Raw genomic sequence first — 18,479 nt, forward strand, 5'->3', positions numbered from 1 at the left:
AGGAGTAGACCATGCAGAGCCTTGTAGGCCACTGTAAGGATCTTTGCTTTTACTCTGAAATAGGGAGCCACTATAGAGTTTTGAGCAGAAGAGAACAAATCAATGTTTTAAAATGATCTCTTTGGTTTCTGTGTTGACTAGAGGGAAGAAAGGATAAAAACAAAGCAGTTGTGGGGAGGTAATTATATTAATTCAGGGTATAGTAACTCATGAGGGTTGATATGGTTTGGCTCTGTGTCCCCACACAGATGTCACCATGAATTGTGATCCCCATAATCCCCATGTGTCAAGGGCAATTGAATCATGGTGGCGGTTCCCCTCATGCTTTTCTCGTGACAATGAGTGAGTCTCACAAGATCTGATGGTTTTGTAAGCACCTGGCCTTTCTCCTGCTTGCACTTCTCCTTCCTGCCTCCTTGTGAAGAAAGAGCCTTGCTGCCCCTTTGCCTTCTGCCATGATCGTAAATTTCCTGAGGGCTCCCCAGCCATGCTGAACTGTGAGTCAATGAAACCTGTTTCCTTTTTAAGTTACCCAGTCTTGGGTATGTCTTTATTAGCAGCTTGAGAACGGACTAATACGAGGACCTAGACCAGTGGTAGCACTCGGGGTAGGGAGGGAGGAATATTCAGATTATGGATATATTTTGATGGCAGAGCCATCAGGATTTTCTAAGAGGTCTGAATGTGGGCTGTGAGAGAAAGAAGATCAAGTATGACTTCTGGAGAAATGATGTAGGGCGTTTTAAAAGAACTTATCTTTATAGCTCTTATGACCAATATATTATAAAAGCTTGCTACCTTATTTGAAGCCCCAAAAAATAGTGTCTCTATGAGTCATTAGAAAATTCGAAAGATTAGAAAGTCAAAGTTGAGCAACAACAACAAAAATTTCAGAAGACTTCTCAATTAAAGATAACTGTGTATCTATACTTCAGGCTCTAAACAAGCTGCTTATTTTGGACAATGTCAAGTTTTTGCAAAAATCTTCCACTTCAACAAGACTAGAGTTGACTCTCTGTGAATAATGGTTATAGGAGTTGCCTAAGGACCTTATTTTTGTCGAGTTGTGGTTTTCACAAAGGCTTATAATATTAGACATGTACAGATAAAATTAGTGTAACCCACTGAGATTTAGAGGTAGTGTACCGAAGGCTAGCACGAGATTATCTCAGAACTAGAAATGTAAGGTTAAATCCTAAGAGTTAAATTACTAAAACCTTCATGTAGTTCATGAAATTATCAAATCTATGTATACTTTATTCATCAAATTTGGAAGAATAAGGCCTAGAAATATGTTTGAAATATGATTAAATGTGAAAGGAACTAGAATCTAATTAATGATGTTAACATATATATGAAGACAGACTGGTTTACAGAAGAGGGAAAGGCTACAGGAGTTTGGAGAAGGGGAACACGGGCAAGAATTTTCAGGTGTTTAGTCTCACATTCTGCTTACTCTGACCAGAATACATGCAAAGTCTTACAATTGCTTGCACTGGAGAACAGCTTCTGACTAGCTTGAGGTATAAGAACTAGTTTATCTAAAATATTCCTAGGCCACTCACATGTTTCAACTAAAGACAGACTTTACTTAGTGCCCTTGAGGAAGAAGAAGATACATGTCTATTTGGATATTGTAGACTGTGGTGGTGAATTTTATGTGTCAACTTGACTGGGCTAAGGGACACCCAGATAGTTGGTAAATATTATTTCTGGGCATGTCAAATGAAAGTCCTTATGGACCCTTAACATTTGAATAGACTGAGTAAAGAAGATTTCCTTCACCAGTGTGGGTGGGCCTCATTCAATTCATTGAGGGACTGAGTAGAACAAAAAGGCAGAGGAAGAATAAATTTTCTCCCTCTTCTTGAGATGAGGCATCTATATTCTCCAGCCTTTGGAAACTGGTGGTCTTTTTTTATCAGGGCTTTGGACTCAGAGTGAGTTATATCACTGACTTTCCTGGTTCTACACCTTGCAGATGGCAGACGTGGGACTTGTTACCCTCCATAATCCAGATAACAAATTCCTATAATAATAGGATATATTTGTATCCTATAAATGTTTATATATTTATAAGATAGTGTATATATATAATGGTTCTGTTTCTCTATATATAATGGTTCTGTTTCTCTGAAGAACTCTGGCTAATACAAAAGATATTAAAGGTTTCATAGGCTTATTGTTTCCCAACTCTGGTCCTAAAATAGGATTAAGCTGCATTTGTTCTTTCTAATGACAGCCTGGTCTGATAATAGATAAGATGTTAATCACCCCATTGAACGATTCTCTAATTTTCTGAGTCGTGCTTTTCTTGGTTTCTTCCTGATTTCTTAGAAGATTTGTTGTGAAATAAATTCATAGCTATTTGTAGTTTGGCCAAACCAAAAGTATGAATGCTTTGAAAACAAATTCATAATTATCTGGATGAATTTTCTTCCCAAGATTTTTTTCACCTCACCCTTGAAATGGTGAAAGCTTCTTTATGAAGGAGCAATACTGTTTATTTACAACCTTTCCTTCCGTCTTGGCTGAAGTATTTTGGTTCCTGTCTAGGTCTTACTGCTCTGCCTGTGTTCCTAATCTTAACACTGATTTATTTTTTCATTAAATGTTTATGTGGCATCTATTTTGTACCAGCAACTTTGCCAGACTTTGAAAATATAAAGGTAAAAGATGACATTATGCTTGCCCTTAAGAATCTGACAATCTGAAAGGAGATATAAATGCATGTGAGATAAACTTCAAGAAAAGATACTAAATGTGTAGAAAGAAGTATGAATAAAAACCTAGAGGACCACAGATAATGCAATGAATGATTCAAATCTGGTTGTTAATGATGGCTTCATGTAGGACTTTGAGTTGGTCTTGAAAAATGATTAAGAATCTGTAAAATGCAAAGGAAAACCCAGAGGCATTTCAGGCAACTAGATATAATAATGGACAGGGAAGGGTTAACAGAAAATGAGACTGGAGTGGTAATATTTTTCTATTGTAAGAAAATTAGAATTTTTTCCTAATTAAAAGTAATTATAGACATAGAATATTTCAATGAAAAATAGAGAAGAATATTTCAAGTTTTTTTTACTATTTTTAGAATCTTCAGTTTTACTCTTATGTGGTTTCTGAAATAATAGGAATTTAAAAAAATAACTGAGCTACTAAAAATACAGAGAGTTTATTTGTAATCACTGAAAATGTCTTGTCGGTAATGTGAGATCACAAATATTTATCTGTTTTCAAATATGTAGCATTGTTTTATCAAGAGTTTAAATTAATGATATGACTAAGAAATACGACATTTCTGAATATCATAATTCATTTTCTGGGAGCACTGAATTAAAAGAATGCTATAATAGATTAAATCTGTGCTTTTGTACAACTATGAGGACAAATTAGTTGGTATAGAGAAAGAAACAATTTTATGTATCTGTTTAAATGTATTTTATAGTCTGTTTTCAAATGAAAAGATATGTCTTCTTAAATAACAAGAAGTAGACTTGTAAGTGAGCTAAAGCCTGCTATGGCTTTAAAGGGAAAATGCGATGTGAGCCCAAGTGTGCTGTGGGAATTTGGATTTAAATAAGTCCTGGTTACAAAAAGGGAGAAGAATAGATATGAAAAAGAAATATGGTCAGAAGAGGAAATTTTTCTGCTGATTTGAAAAATTCTGTCACACGGAAGTTATTCTGGGAAATGCAGGACCTATACCATGGTCTCTTTCTGTCAAATTCTGTAAGAAAGGAAAAGTTAGAACTCTGAAGAAATGAGTTAACCCTCTGGGAACTTACTTTACTAGCTAAGTTAAAGGTAAGCTGAGATCATAGATAACTATTAAAATGAGAGAGGGTACAGTAACATTTTAACTCCAACAGTTGAGGAACCCTGAAAAAAACTTGAGAGAAAAAATCCTCTGTTTAAATCTGTATGGAACAGAAGAATTGAATTAAGATTCATAATTGTTATGGGTTAATGAAGATGCTATCGTATTTTACCCAAATATTTGTAGTCTTTTACACTTTGCTCAAAGTTACCTAATTTTAAAATACATCATTTTCATATTATCATTTGCTATAAATTTTATCATCTAAAAGTATATTATTATTTATTTAGGACAGTTTATAACATGCTAAAATATTTTTAAATTTTATTTTGTATATTTGAATTCTGGCGAGGTTGTATATTTTCTTCAATCAGCTTCTTTTGTGACCCGTTGATTCATTCAGGTTCTTTCTCATCTATCTATTGTGGTTTTTATGTCTTTTTTTTTTTCCACTGATTTGATAAACACATTTGTAGGAATGGGGAAGCTTTGTTATTTTTCCTGCTGAAATATCCTAATGTGAATACATATTTTAGAAGACAGAGTGGCGATTCCTCAAGGATCTAGAACCAGAAATACAATTTGACCCAGGAATCCCATTACTGGGCACATACCAAAAGGATTATAAATCATTATATGATAAAGACACATGCACACATATATTTATTGCAGCACTATTCACAATAGCAAAGACTTGGAACCAACTCAAATGTCCATCAAAAATAGACTAGATTAAGAAAATGTGGCATGTATACACCATGGAAAACTATGCAGCCATAAAAAAGGATAACTTCATGTCTTTTGCCAGGATGTGGATGAAGCTGGAAACCATTATTTTCAGCAAACTATCACAAGATGACAAAACAAAACACTGCATGTTCTCACTCATAAGTGGGAGTTGAACAATGAGAACACATGGACACAGGGAGGGGAACATCACACACCGGGACCTGTTGGGGGGTGGGGGACTAGGGGAGGGATAACATTAGGAGAAATACCTAATGTAGGTGATGGGTTGATGGGTGTCCACCCCCCTGCGAGGTGGGTGGTAATATCCGGGGGGAAGAGGGGGGTGTCCACCCTACTTCTCCACGGGGAGTAATATCATCCTCTCCCAGTCTAGATATTAGGAACAATTTCACAGGTATGTGTACACAGCCTGCGATGTTGAAAGTAGTGTTATCCTCGCCCCCTCCGGATATTAGGAACAATATCATAAAGGGACTGGACATTTTTTGCGATATTTCAAATAATATCATCCTGTGATTCCCTGAATATTCGGAGATATATCACAGGGTGGGTGCACACCTACTGCTGTATTGGGAGCAATATCCTTCTCTACCCCTTGGAAATTATGAACAATATCACAAGGGTGCACAGCCTTTGCCACGGCAGAAGTAATATCTTGCTCTCCCTCACTAGTTATTAAGAACAATACCACAGGGGGGTGTACACCTTCTGCCATATTGTTAGTAATATCATTATCTCTTCCTTTAGATGTTAGGTACAATATCACGGGGAGGTGTACACCCCTTGCACTATTGGAAGTAACATCATTCTCTCTTCTAGATTTTATGAATAATATCACAAGTGTGGTGTACATCCCTTGTTATATTGTGAGTAATAGCATCTTCTTTCAACCTGGATACTGAGAACAATATTACATGGGGGTGTACATCCCTTCCATATTCGTAATGACACTGTCTTCCCCCTCCTGGATATAAGAAACCATATCACAGGCGGGGTGTACACCCCTTGTTGTATTGGGAGTAATAGCATCTTCTTTCAACCTAGTTATTGAGAACTATATGACATGGTGAGTGTCCACCCCTTCAATATTGGTAGTAAAACTAATTTCTTCCCTCCTGGATATAAGAAACAATATCACAGGTGTGGTGTACACCCCTTGCAATATTGGGAGTAACATCACCTCTCCCCATGTGGTTATTAGGGACAAAATCACAGGGTGGGTGTACACTCCCTACGTTATTGGGAGTAATATCAACCACAAGCCCCCTGGACAGCAGGAACCATATCACAGAAGGGATGTACAGCCCCTGCGATTTTGGGAGTAATATCAGCCTCTTCCCCGCTGCATATTAGGAACAATATATAGGGGGAGCTTTACACCCCTGCGATATTGAGAGTAATATTATTCTCTTTTCCCTGTACTTTAGGAACTATACCACAGGGGGCTGTTCACCTCCTGCGATACTGGGATTAATATTGTCCTCTTCCTCACTGAATGTTAGGAGCAATATCACAGAAGGATGTACACCCCCTGCGATAAGGCCAGTAATATCATTGGCTCCTTCCCTGGATATTTAGAACAATTTCATAAGGTGTGTACACCCCCTGTGCTATTGAGAGTAATATTATTCTCTCTTCCCCTGGATATTAGAAATAATATCACAGGCAGAGTGTACACCCCACCCCCTGCGATACTGGGGGTAATATCATCCTCTTTTAACCTGGATATTAGGAACAATATCACAGGGGGCGTGTACACTTCCTTCGATACTGGGAGTAATATCATCCTCTCTCCCAGTAAATAGTAGGAAAAATATCAAAGAGATTGTGTACATCACTTGCGATATTGAGAGAAATACAATCCTCCGCTCACCTGGATATTAGAAATAATACCATGGCGGGGTGTACACCACCTGCGATATTGGGAGTAATATTATTTTCTACCCCCATGGATATTGAGAACAACATTACAAGGGCGGTGTACACCGTCTGCAATAATGGGATTAATATCATCCTTAGTCCCACTAGACATGAGGAAGAATACCACAGGCGGATTATACACCCGCTGCAACATTGGGAGTAATATCATCCTTTCCCCCCTGGATATTAGGAACAATATCTCATGGGAGGTGTACAGCCCATTCCATTTTGGGAGTAATATCAATTTCTTCATTGCTGGAAATAAGAAACAATATAACAGGGGTGGTGTACACACCCTGTGATATTGCCAGTAATATAGACTCCCCCCCCCGGGATATTACGAACAATATCAAAAAGGGGTGTATACAGCTATATTGGGATTAATATCATGCTCTCCCCCCTGGATATCAGGAACAATATCAAAGACAGGGTGTCCACCCCTTGCGATATTGACAGTAATATCATCCTCTCCCTCCCTGGATTTGAAGAACAATACCACAGAGTTGGTGTACACGCACTGCGTTATTGGGAGTAATGTCATCCTCTTCCCCCTGGATATTAAAAACAATATCACAGGGGTGGTGTACACCCACCACGATATGGCCAGTAATATCATTGTCTCCCCCACTGGATATTAGGAACAATATCACAGGGGTGTGTACACCTCCTGCGCTATTGGGACTAGTATCATTCCCTCTTCTTCTGGATATTAGGAATAATATCACAGGTGGGGTGTACAACTCCTGCGATATTGACAGTAATACCATCCTCTCCCAACCTGGATATTCAAAACAAAATAACAGGGAGGTGTACACCCCCTGCGATATAGGTAGTAATATCATTCTCTCCCCCACTTGATATTAAAAAACAATATCCCAAGAAGGGTGTACACCCTCTGAGATATTGAGAGTATTATCATCCTCTTCCCAACTAAATATGAGGAACAATGTTGGGGGGGTGTACAACCACTACGATATTGGGAGTAATATCCTCTCCCTCCCTGGATATTAGAAACAATATCAAAGGGATCGTGTACACCCCCTGTGATATTGGGAGTAATATCATTCTAATCCCCCCGGGATATTAGGAACAATATTATGCAGAGGGTGTACACCCTCTGCCATATTGTGAGTCCTATCATTTCTCTTTCCCTGGATATTAGGAACAATATCATCCTCTCCCCCATGAATATTAAAAACAATCTCACAGGGGTATTGTCCATCCTTGTGATATGGACAATAATATCATTGTCTCCCCCCCTAAATATTAAGAACAGTATCACAAGAGGGGTGTATAACCCCCTGTGATATTGGGAGTATTATCATCCTCTCTACCTTTGGATATTAGGAACAATATCCCAGGGGGAGAGTACAACCTCTTCGATATCTGGAGTAGTAACATCCCTTCCCTTCCGGACATTAAGAACAATATCACTGGTTGGGTGTACAGCCCTTGTGATATTGGGAGTAATATCATCCTCTCCCCCTCTCGATATTAGGAACAATATCCCAAGGTGGGTGTACATCCCCTGCGATATTGGGCGTAATATCATCATCTGCCAACGTGGATATTGGGAACAATGTCACGGGGGAGGGTGTACACCTTCTTCCATGTTGGAAGTAATATCATCCTCTCCCCCCGGATTGTAGGAAAATATCGAAAGGGTTTTACTACTTGTGCGATATTGGGAGTAATATCATCCTTTCCCATCATGGATGTTAAGAACCATATCACAGGGGAGGTGTACACCCCCTGAGATATTGAGAGTAATATTATGCCCTCCCCTTCTGGATATTAGGAATAACATCACAGGAGGTGTGTACAACCCCTGCGATATTAGGGGTAATGCCATCTTTTCCCCCCTTAATATAAGAAAAAATATCACAGAAAGATGCACACCCCCTGATATATTGGGAGTAATATAATTCTCTCCCACTCTGGACATTCAGAACAATATAACGGGGGGAGGGCGTGTATACCCCTGCTATGATATTGGGATTAATATCTTCCTCTCCACCGCTGGCTATTAAGAACCATGTCACAGCAGGGGTGTACGCCCCCTGGTATATTGGGAGTAATATCATCCTCTCCATCCCTGGATATTAGGAACAATATCACTATGGAGTGTAGACCTCCTGTGATACTGAGACTAATATCATCCTCTTGCCCCCTGGATATTAGGAACAATATCACAGGGGCGGTGTACACCTCCTGCGAATTTGGGAGAAATATCATCCTCTCCACCTTTGGATATTAGAGACAATATCACAGGAGGGGTCTACACCCCCTGCAATATTGGGAGTAATATCCTCCTCTCCCCCCCTGGATATTACGAACAATATCACAGAAGGGACGTACACCCACTGTGATATTTTGAGTAATGTCATCCTCTACCCGCTGGCTACTAGGAACAACACAGGTGGTGTACACCTTCTGCGATATTGGGAGTTATATCATCATCTCCCCCCCGATATCAGGAATAAGAATATTTATTAATGTTAATAATTAAAATTAATGTCCATTATTAATATTAATAAAATGACACTAATTAATATTAACCACTGATATTAGTAATTAGTGATCACAATAAAATTAATGTTAATTATTAATATTAATAATCACTATCAATAATAGCAATAGTAAATAAAATATCAACAATTAATATTGATTAATAACAAAAATTAAAATTAAAATTAATAATAGCATTGTGTTAGAAATCAGTATTAGTTACTGTTAATAATCAATATTAATATTAATATTTAATGATTAATAATGATATCACTATTATCACTTCTAATACCGCACGGGGTCTACACCCAACTGTGATATTGTTCCTAATAGTCAGGGAGGGAGAGCATGATATTAGTTTCAATATCGCAGTATGTGTACACCCACCCTGTGATTCTAATATCCATGGGTCAGAGCATGACGTTACTCCCAATAGAGCAGGGGGTGTACAGCCACCCAGTGATGTTGCTCCTAATATTCACAAAAGAAGAGATATTACTCCCAATATCCTAGGGAGCGTACACCTCTTCTGTGATATTGTTCCTAGTATCCAGAGGGGGAGAGGATGATAATACTTCAAGTATCGCAGGATGTGTACACCCACCCTGTGATATTGTTCCTAATGTCCATGGAGAAGAGAGGCTCATATTACTCCCCATATCGCAGGGGGTGTACATCCACCCTGTGATACTGTTCTTAATATTCAAAGGCCGAGAGGTTGATATAATCCCCAATATCGCAGAAAGTGTACACTCTCGTGTGATATTGTTCCTAATATCCAGAAGGGGAGAAGATGATATTACTCCCCATATCGCAGGAGGTGTACAGCCACTCTGTGATTTTTTTTTAATATGCGGGGGGTGGGGGGAGGGGATAATATCATTCTCAATATCACAGGGAATGTACAACCCCCTATGAGATTGTCCTTAATATTCAAAGATGGAGGGGATGATATTACTCTCAATATAGCAGAAAGTGTACACCCCCCAGTGATATTGTTCCCATGATCCAGGAGAGAAGAGGAGGATATTACTTTCAATATCACAGAACGTGTACACTCACCCAGTGATATTGTTCCTAATTTCAAGGTGGGAGAGGATGATATGACACATAATATCGCAGAGAGTAAAAACACTCCTGTGATACTGTTCTTAATATCAAGGGTGGGGAGAGGACGATATTCCTCCCAATACTGCAGAGGGTGTATATCTGTCTGGAAATAGTTCGTAATTTCCGGAGGGGAAGATGATGATATTACTCACGACATTGTAAACAAGCTGTCAGTCCAACGTAGATCATAATATCCAGGGGAAGAGAGGAGGGTGATATTACTCCCCGCCTGGCGGGGGGTGTCCATCCCCCTGCAAGGTGGGTCGTAATCTCCAAGGTGGGTAGAGGGGGGTGATATTACTCCCCGCCTCGCAGGGATTGTCCACCCCCCTGCGAGGTGGATCGTAATGTCCGGGGGGGGAGAGGGTTCATGCCTATAATCCCAGCACTTTGGGGGAACTGAGGCAGGTTGATCACCTGAGGTCAAGCATTCGAGACCAGCCTGGCCAACATGATGAAACCCCGCCTCTACTAAAAATACAAAAAATTAGCTGGACGTGGTGGTGGGCGCCTGTAATCTCAGCTACTAGGAGGCTGAGGCAGGATAATTGCTTGAACCTGGGAGGCGGAGGTTGCAGTGAGCCAAGATTGTGCCACTGCTCTCCAGTCTGGGCAACAAGAGTGAAACTCTGTCTCAAACAAACAAAAATAAATAAATAAATAAATAAATAAATAAATAGAAAGAAAGAAAGAAAAAAGAAAAGAAGGTTACAAATAGTCTGACTTTTCTCACCTCAGAGAAGCTAATTTCAGCTGGCTATTATGAGGACATGAAATTAAACTAACATTTACTAATGTGTGTATAGTGGATAGCACTTCACCCTTTCCAGAAGTATTTGCATTTTAAGAAAGATGTAAACCAAAGGATAATCTTCTTGGTAGAATTTTATGAGGTGTAACAACTGAAGTGGAAATAATAATAATAACAATAATTCAGGAAGTATTTTACTTGGGCCAGAGCCCTGTTTGGGAATCTGGATTCAGAGTCTGTTCATCCTGTCCACAACTTCCCTTACTCACTCTTTTAGATGCATGGATTGTCAAAAAATTCCATCTACCTGTACTCCTCCCTTTCTGCACCCTCCTGTACCTCAACTGGCAATAGTTCTGAGTCTTGTTCATGTATGTAGAGATGTGGAAATTAAATTATGGATCATTAGCAGATATTTTTCCCCTAAGTTAGAAATTGCTTGAGCTCAGAAGCAGCATTATTTGACATCTGATCAGAAGTTTCAATGCTTAATTTTTTAAATCATAAAAGTCATATGTGATCATTATAACTAATTTAAACAAAATAATTTAAACAAAATACATGGCACGAGAGAATAATCCCCCTCTTTCCCCAAGTCCAAATCCATTCTGTAAAGGCATCCACTGTTATCAATTTGTGGTGTATCTTTTCTGATTTTTATCCATGCTTGGCTAATTTTGGCTCTGCATAATCCTGACATTTAACTTTTCAAGCATTCTCATGGGCTATGTTGTGAAAAAAGGTAGGTCAGATTTACATCTGAGCTATGATATATAATATTTAATAAAGAAAATAAGTGCTATAAAATGAAAGTTTCCCATAACATTATTTTAAGGAGAGTCAGCTATTGAACATTATTACAATTTTATTTCATTATACTCACATCATAATTTATAATTTTCTACAAAATTTTTGCTTGCAAACGCAGTTCTGCCTAAGTTACTAATTTATATGTTCCAGTCTTGTTTGTACACCATTTTAAACTTGAGGTTTTTCATGTCCTTTTCTCTGCATTCTGTTTATTTGGTGATAAGTTTGAAAGATTAAAAAGTGGAATATTGGTTACAGCACAAGACTCAAAACACACCAAAAAAACCCCTCAAATTTAGAAAGTTTTCTATTCCTCTCTATGTATTTATCAATAATTAAAGAATACTTCAGTTTCCTCATCTATAAGTGGGGATTAATTTTTGGTTGAGTTTGTTATTTGGCGTCCATTTAAAAAATAAAAATAATCCATTGTATAATAAAATTATTTTGTCTACCATGAGTTTTCTTTCCTTCAGATAGAATAATTCAAGTATTTTTCATGCCAGCTTACTGTCATCTCCAGTAATTATTAATTTGTTTCAAATACAACTAGATAAAGATAATTTTTTTTTTTTTTTTTTAGAATTTGCTTGAGAGCAGAGATCAGTTTTTGCTTTTTACTTACATCATACTTTTGATACGCTTTCCCTGTAAAAACAATTTCACTGGAATTGTACTGATTGTTCAACTGCTCTACACTTCAGATACTATTTTAAAAATCGAGGACTGGAAGAAACCAATGAAAATCAGTAATAGGAGTAGATTTTCAATGGTAATATTAAAAAATAACTGTGTGAGCTCTGGGGATGTTAGTATACTTTCAATGCAGCATGGTTTAAAGGCACAGAATGCTATTATCCAAAAACAAAATGCATAAATGAGCCAATTATCCACGCAAATTTGGCAACAATGTATTCAACATATTATTTTATTTTAAAAGGTCAAATATTCTTTAAATATTTAAAGAATAATTTTAAAACAGAGAAAGTGAAACCTGTTCAATTATAGCACTGTATTTTAAACCCAGCGATACATGAACTCTGCAGAAGCCTGAAGAACCAGGCTCCTGTGGAGACAAAGGGAACACTAAATGGAGAAAAAACACTTTCTATCATAAGTCATACTTTCTTGCATAAAATCTTTACCGTCCTCTAAACTCCGTGTTAGGATCTATGCCAACACACTATTTATTGCTTCTTCCTCCCCTTTCTCTCAGGACATCTTTTTTTTGTGGATTGAAGGTGAGAAATGCCATGTACTTATTTCTGAGAAGATGTCTCTCTCTGCTTTAGAATCATTAATCTTTCCCACAGCCAGAGGTAGGCTGGCTTCCATCTTGATTGTCGGTGTTGCGGGGAGCTCCGTTCTTCTTTCTGTGTTTTCATTGGTATTTTAGTGAGAGGTACGGAAAGGCTGCCTGTTGGGCTGTTGAAGAAATGTTGACAGTACCAGGCCAGTACTCTGTATGTGGCTCAGGCTTAGTAAGTACTTATTGAATGAATAACTGCATGAGTTTAAAGAGCAGAGATAGTTTAAAGAGCAGAGATAGTTCTTTATACAGCAGAGCAAGCGGCTGATTACTTGGCATGATTTGAAAGGCAAAAAGGACTGCTTGATACCTTAATCTAGTGGATAAAACACAGTGCCTGAAATTCTTACCTTAAGTTTATGAAGCTTTGTGTTTGGGCATTGAATGCTCTTCTAAAATTGAAATTATTTTTGGAGTAAGCCACAATCAACAATCAAAACCTAACATAAATCAATATAGCAGTTTAGTTGATTTGTCATCAATCTGAGAGATTTAGTACAGAAAAAGCTTTGACTCTTGGGAAAGAGAAGTCGGAAATGGAGGAGGGAAGGTTGAGAATCTGGAGTGTTTGCATTCAAAGCATGGGGCAGTGAGGAGAGGACCGGGGTAGGGGGTGGAGACCTTCTCCAAAAGTGGAAGCCAAAATAGAGATGACAGAATATGGGTCAAAGGGGATAAATTTGAATGCTTGTACAATTTAGCTAACCTGCAATAGAAAGACTTATTTTCTTGGGCTTCTCATTATAGCCAGGAGGGCAAAAAAGAGAAAAACAAACAAAAAACATTACTTCCCACTGGCTTTCTGCTGAATTCTCCAGAGAATGGTTGGATTGTCACAGTGGTTGCCTTTAAGGTCTTAAGCGTAAGCCCCTTCCTTGTCTTGCTTTTTATATTCATGAAACTTTCACTCCAGAATTCTAGGACAAAGGAAGGAGATTATAAGGAGAAGTTAAATTTTGTATAGCAAATGATTATTTTTATTTTTTAGTTGTGATAAAATACACACAAAACTTACTATGCTAATCATTTAAAAATGTACAGTTAAGTAATGTTAAGCATATTCATGTTGTTGTGCAACCAATCTTCAGAACTTTTTCATCTTGCAAAACTGAAACTTTATACCCATTAAGTAACAACCTCTCCATTTTCCCCTTCCTCCAGATCCTGGCAACAACCATTCTACTTGCCGTGTCTACGAGTCTGATTACTCTTAATACCCTGTATCAGTGAAATCATGCAATATTTGCATTTTTGAGACTGTCTTATTTCATTTACCATAATATTCTCATAAAGGGTTCACCCATTTTACAGCATGTGTTAGAATTTCCTTACTCTTTAAGGGTGACTATTATTCCACTATATTATATGTATATACTACATTTTATTTATCCATTATCAATGGAACCGGGGTGCTTCCACGTTTTCGTTATTGTGAACAATGCTGCTATGAACGTGGGTATACAAATATTTCTTTAAAACCCTGCTTTCAATTATTTTGAGTATACAACCAGAAGTAAAATTGCTGGATCGTGTGGTAATTCTATTTTTAATTCTTTTAAGGGACAGTCATACTGTTTTCTGTAGTGGCTGCACCCTTTTACATTCCTACCAATGGTGCACAAGGGTTCCAATTTTGTCATATCCTCACCAGCACTTGTTATTTTATGTTTGTTTGTTTTCCTTTTGATAGCAACTATAGTTACTGACTTTTTAAAGGTCACTTTCACCAACCTATCATTTTTCCTTTACAGATGTGGAAATTGCAGTTCAAAGGAGTAATGATTGCCTTCAATGGTAGCTAAATAATTGAAATCCAGGTTTTTGAAATCCAAATACAAGTCTCTTCCTACAATAGCAGACTTCACAATATATCAGACAAAACTATTAGAAACGGCAAGCAAGAGGATCTTAAAATAGGGGAGATGAGGGGCTTGAAGCCTGATGGGGGAGGTTTCTATAGTTTGATCTGCAGGTAAGAATCTGTGATAATAATACTGTCCAAAGGAGGAAAGTAGTTTTTTTTTTTTTTAAATTAGCTATGTGAACAGTAAAGCTTGACCTTCATTAATATGTGCTCATTAGCATTATCTGATTTACATAGGTGTTAGCCCAGGTGTTTGAAAGAGCAGCCAGGAGAATAACCTCAGATCATTACAAAACTGGAGATGTATCTTCTGTTCCTCTCTGAGGATTTTCAAATAAACATTAATTATAACAGCACCAATTTAGAAATGGCTGATTACATAATTTTGGCAAACCTGTCATTATCCATAAATATTTCATGAAATACAGAAATGCATGCAGCATTTTTCATAAAGCTTCATAAAGGCAATTTTTTCTCTGATGGGGAAAAAATCCCCCTGTGTTTCTTATATAATTCTCAGGTCAGGCAAATACTACTTCTGGAGCATAGAATTATAACTACAGTTTCAGATATCACGGTTAATCTTCTTGGCTTTATATTTTGGGAACAATGTAGCAGAAACTGTGTTTAAGCTAAATGCTTATCTGATGATAGACTTCCTCTCTTGCATTATGGAGGGAAATAAAATGATGTGATGATAAAAGCGTAATGTAGCGCTCTGCAGAGTTCAATATCCTGCAGTTTCTTTGTGTTCTTCCTGCTTGATATGCAAGTTACTTCTAAGTGTCCTGAAAAACCACTCATCATGGAGAACTTAAAAGTAACACTGGGCACTGTGAGAGTATTGTGCTGAGAAGACAGTGACAGAGCCTAACGTGAGTCATGTTTTTTCATACTTAACGCCTCTTCACAGAATCATCTCAATTTTATGGATGACAAGTGTGAAGAAGACAGAAGTCAGGAGAGAACAATGCCAAATTTATCCTAGAAACAATTGATCAGTGGATTTATGCACACCAAGACTATTTAATAGGCACCTATATTATGTGCCAGTCACAGTGCTGGACACTCAGGTGAGTGATACAAACAAGAAAATACATTATTCCTGCTCTCAAGGACATTAAAAACAATCTCCATGATGCAGTGGCTTTCAGACTTTAGTGTACATCAGAATCACATGGAAGGCTTGTTAAAGCAAAGTTGCTGGGCCCTACCCTTATACTTTCTGATTCTGTGGGTATGGGAACAGGGAGCAAAAATTTCGAAAATGTTCTCAGAAGATGTTGATGTCACTGGTCCTGAGACCACATTTTGGGAACCACCATTATAATGAAACTTTTGTAGTAGCAAAAGAGAGCCTAAATCTTAACAAATCTTAACTTGTGAAAGCTTGTTTGCTTAAATGTAATAATAATGTCAAAGCTTTACACAGTTAATTGAGGCTCTCCTGTTGTCCCATTAACATAGCCCCTAAAAGGGAACTTCAAATGAATAGCACAATTATGCTTCACACAGACACATATACACACACGGAAATTTTAAAAAAGGGCTAGATGAAATCATTTTGGAGATTGTGAATGATATTTAGTCCACTATCACCAAAAATAATACCTGGTAAGGAAAGTGAGACACAAATAAAAACATTCAGTGGAAAAGAAAAACACTTCGCATTGAATTATGTACAAAAAAATCAATTGAATTATGTAAAAAAAAAAATCAAATGCAGATATCCCGATGAGACTGCACAAATGTTAGAGCAATAATGAAGGAGGAAACAAATTTATGGGTTTTTTACACTAAAAATGATATAACGGAGGATAAAATAATTGATGTGTCTTTGATGTAATACAAGGGCAGTTTTATCTGATTTTTAAAAATGATCTAGTTTTCTATGGATTGGCTTCTTGATGGAAGCTTTTCAGTTGTTTGATGACAAAACCAATTTAATGATAAATGAGTAATGATGGATATGCTTCTTTATGTAGCTGTATACTCATATGATACAAAGTACAGGCTGTGACTTTCAATGATCAAGTAGGAGAGATTAGAGTGTAATACAAGTGAATGTAAAAATGGCAGGAATGGCTAAAAGTAAGCAAAAGATGAGTCATGTTGAATTTGTGTGATACCCTTTTTCTGATGGTCTCAGAAAATACTGACATTTAAAACTCACTGAGAGAGTGTAGCTGGGCATTATTACCTACGTTGTTATATGTTTAAGATGAACATACAGAAGCACAGAGATTTCCTGAAGAGTCAGGAAATACCCAAGGATTGGTATACTAAATGCAAGTATCAGAATCAGTACGTTAGGTTTTGTTGGTTTATTTTTGTTTCAAATTTTAGTCTAGTTTTAAACACCAGACAACGTTTTTTTTTATAATATAAGATTTCTAGCAGCTTTGTTTTGGAAGAAATTTCTAGGGATTTAAATTTATTAATTCCTATATGGGTGCATCCATCCTCATGTGTAGGGGTTGCAGGCAGTTGCTCCTGGTATGATCCAAGTTTCACCATGAAACTGCCATCATTATTCAGTTTCTCTCTAAGTGGCTTGCTACAGTACTAGCCTTCTTTCCAATTTTTGCCTGATATTCCTATGCTAATTGAGTCAATATTGCAGTATGGTGATGTGCGTAGGCTCTGGAATCAAGCTGCCAGGGTTCAAATCTCAACTCTGCTACTTACTCGGTTCATGACCTTGAGTAACACTTAATCCTTCTAAACCTGCATTTTCCATTTTTAAAATGGAGGCTCACAGGAGCTAGGCCTGAACTGAAGGGCAGGTCAGCAAACTGGGATAAAGCCATTCTGCAGCCAGGTCAATCTGTGAAGTTTAAAAGAGGAAGAACCCCTTCTGGAGCACAACAAGAGTTTTGTTTGGCTCTGAAAGTGACAGGGGAACTGTTCAATTTTAGACCAAGTTAGAATCATCTAAAGTTTAGACATTGATTTGGAATGTTGAGTTTCAAACTGTTTTGCCATTTTGGGGGCTGCTCTGAACTCGGGACCCTCTGGCTTTTTGAAAGGACCATCCATTTGTTTAGGTAGTAAATTTCTCAAATAGGCCTTGGTCCTGACCTAACTGAACAGGATGGGTTAGGTCAGGACCAAGGCCTGTTTGAGAGGTTGGGCCAGGTGTCCTAGCAGCTCACTGGAGTTAAGTGTCCAACTACTGGAAGTGAATAATCCAGCCAGTACTTAAACACTGAAAAGGAAAGGAAGTTGTCCTAGCCGGAGGATGGAGGATACATGTCACACTTTAATAAACAGGCAGAGGCAAACCATAGCTTTAAGAAAGGACTGAATTTGTAATGTGAACGGTGGAATGTCAGGGAATAAGGGAATTGGGGGAAAATTTCTGTTTATTTTTATATTGGAAAGAAAAGCTAGGATTTTAGTTTAGTCTATAAATTATAAGAGGGTGCTAATTTTATTTCCTAGTTAACAGCATCTAGGTTAGACTTTGCATATAATTGTGCTAATTCTTAGGATGCACAAAAAATAAATCAAAGGCTTTTTGAGGGGTTAATTTTCCTAACAAAATTATAGAATAGCACAATAGGGCATCCTTCACTTCTCACTTGACTTTTGTGACATGCTTATAAAGAAGGTTATCTTTGCAAACTATTCA

This window comes from Theropithecus gelada, chromosome 3 (assembly GCF_003255815.1).
Source record: "Theropithecus gelada isolate Dixy chromosome 3, Tgel_1.0, whole genome shotgun sequence".
Lineage (NCBI taxonomy): Eukaryota > Metazoa > Chordata > Mammalia > Primates > Cercopithecidae > Theropithecus > Theropithecus gelada.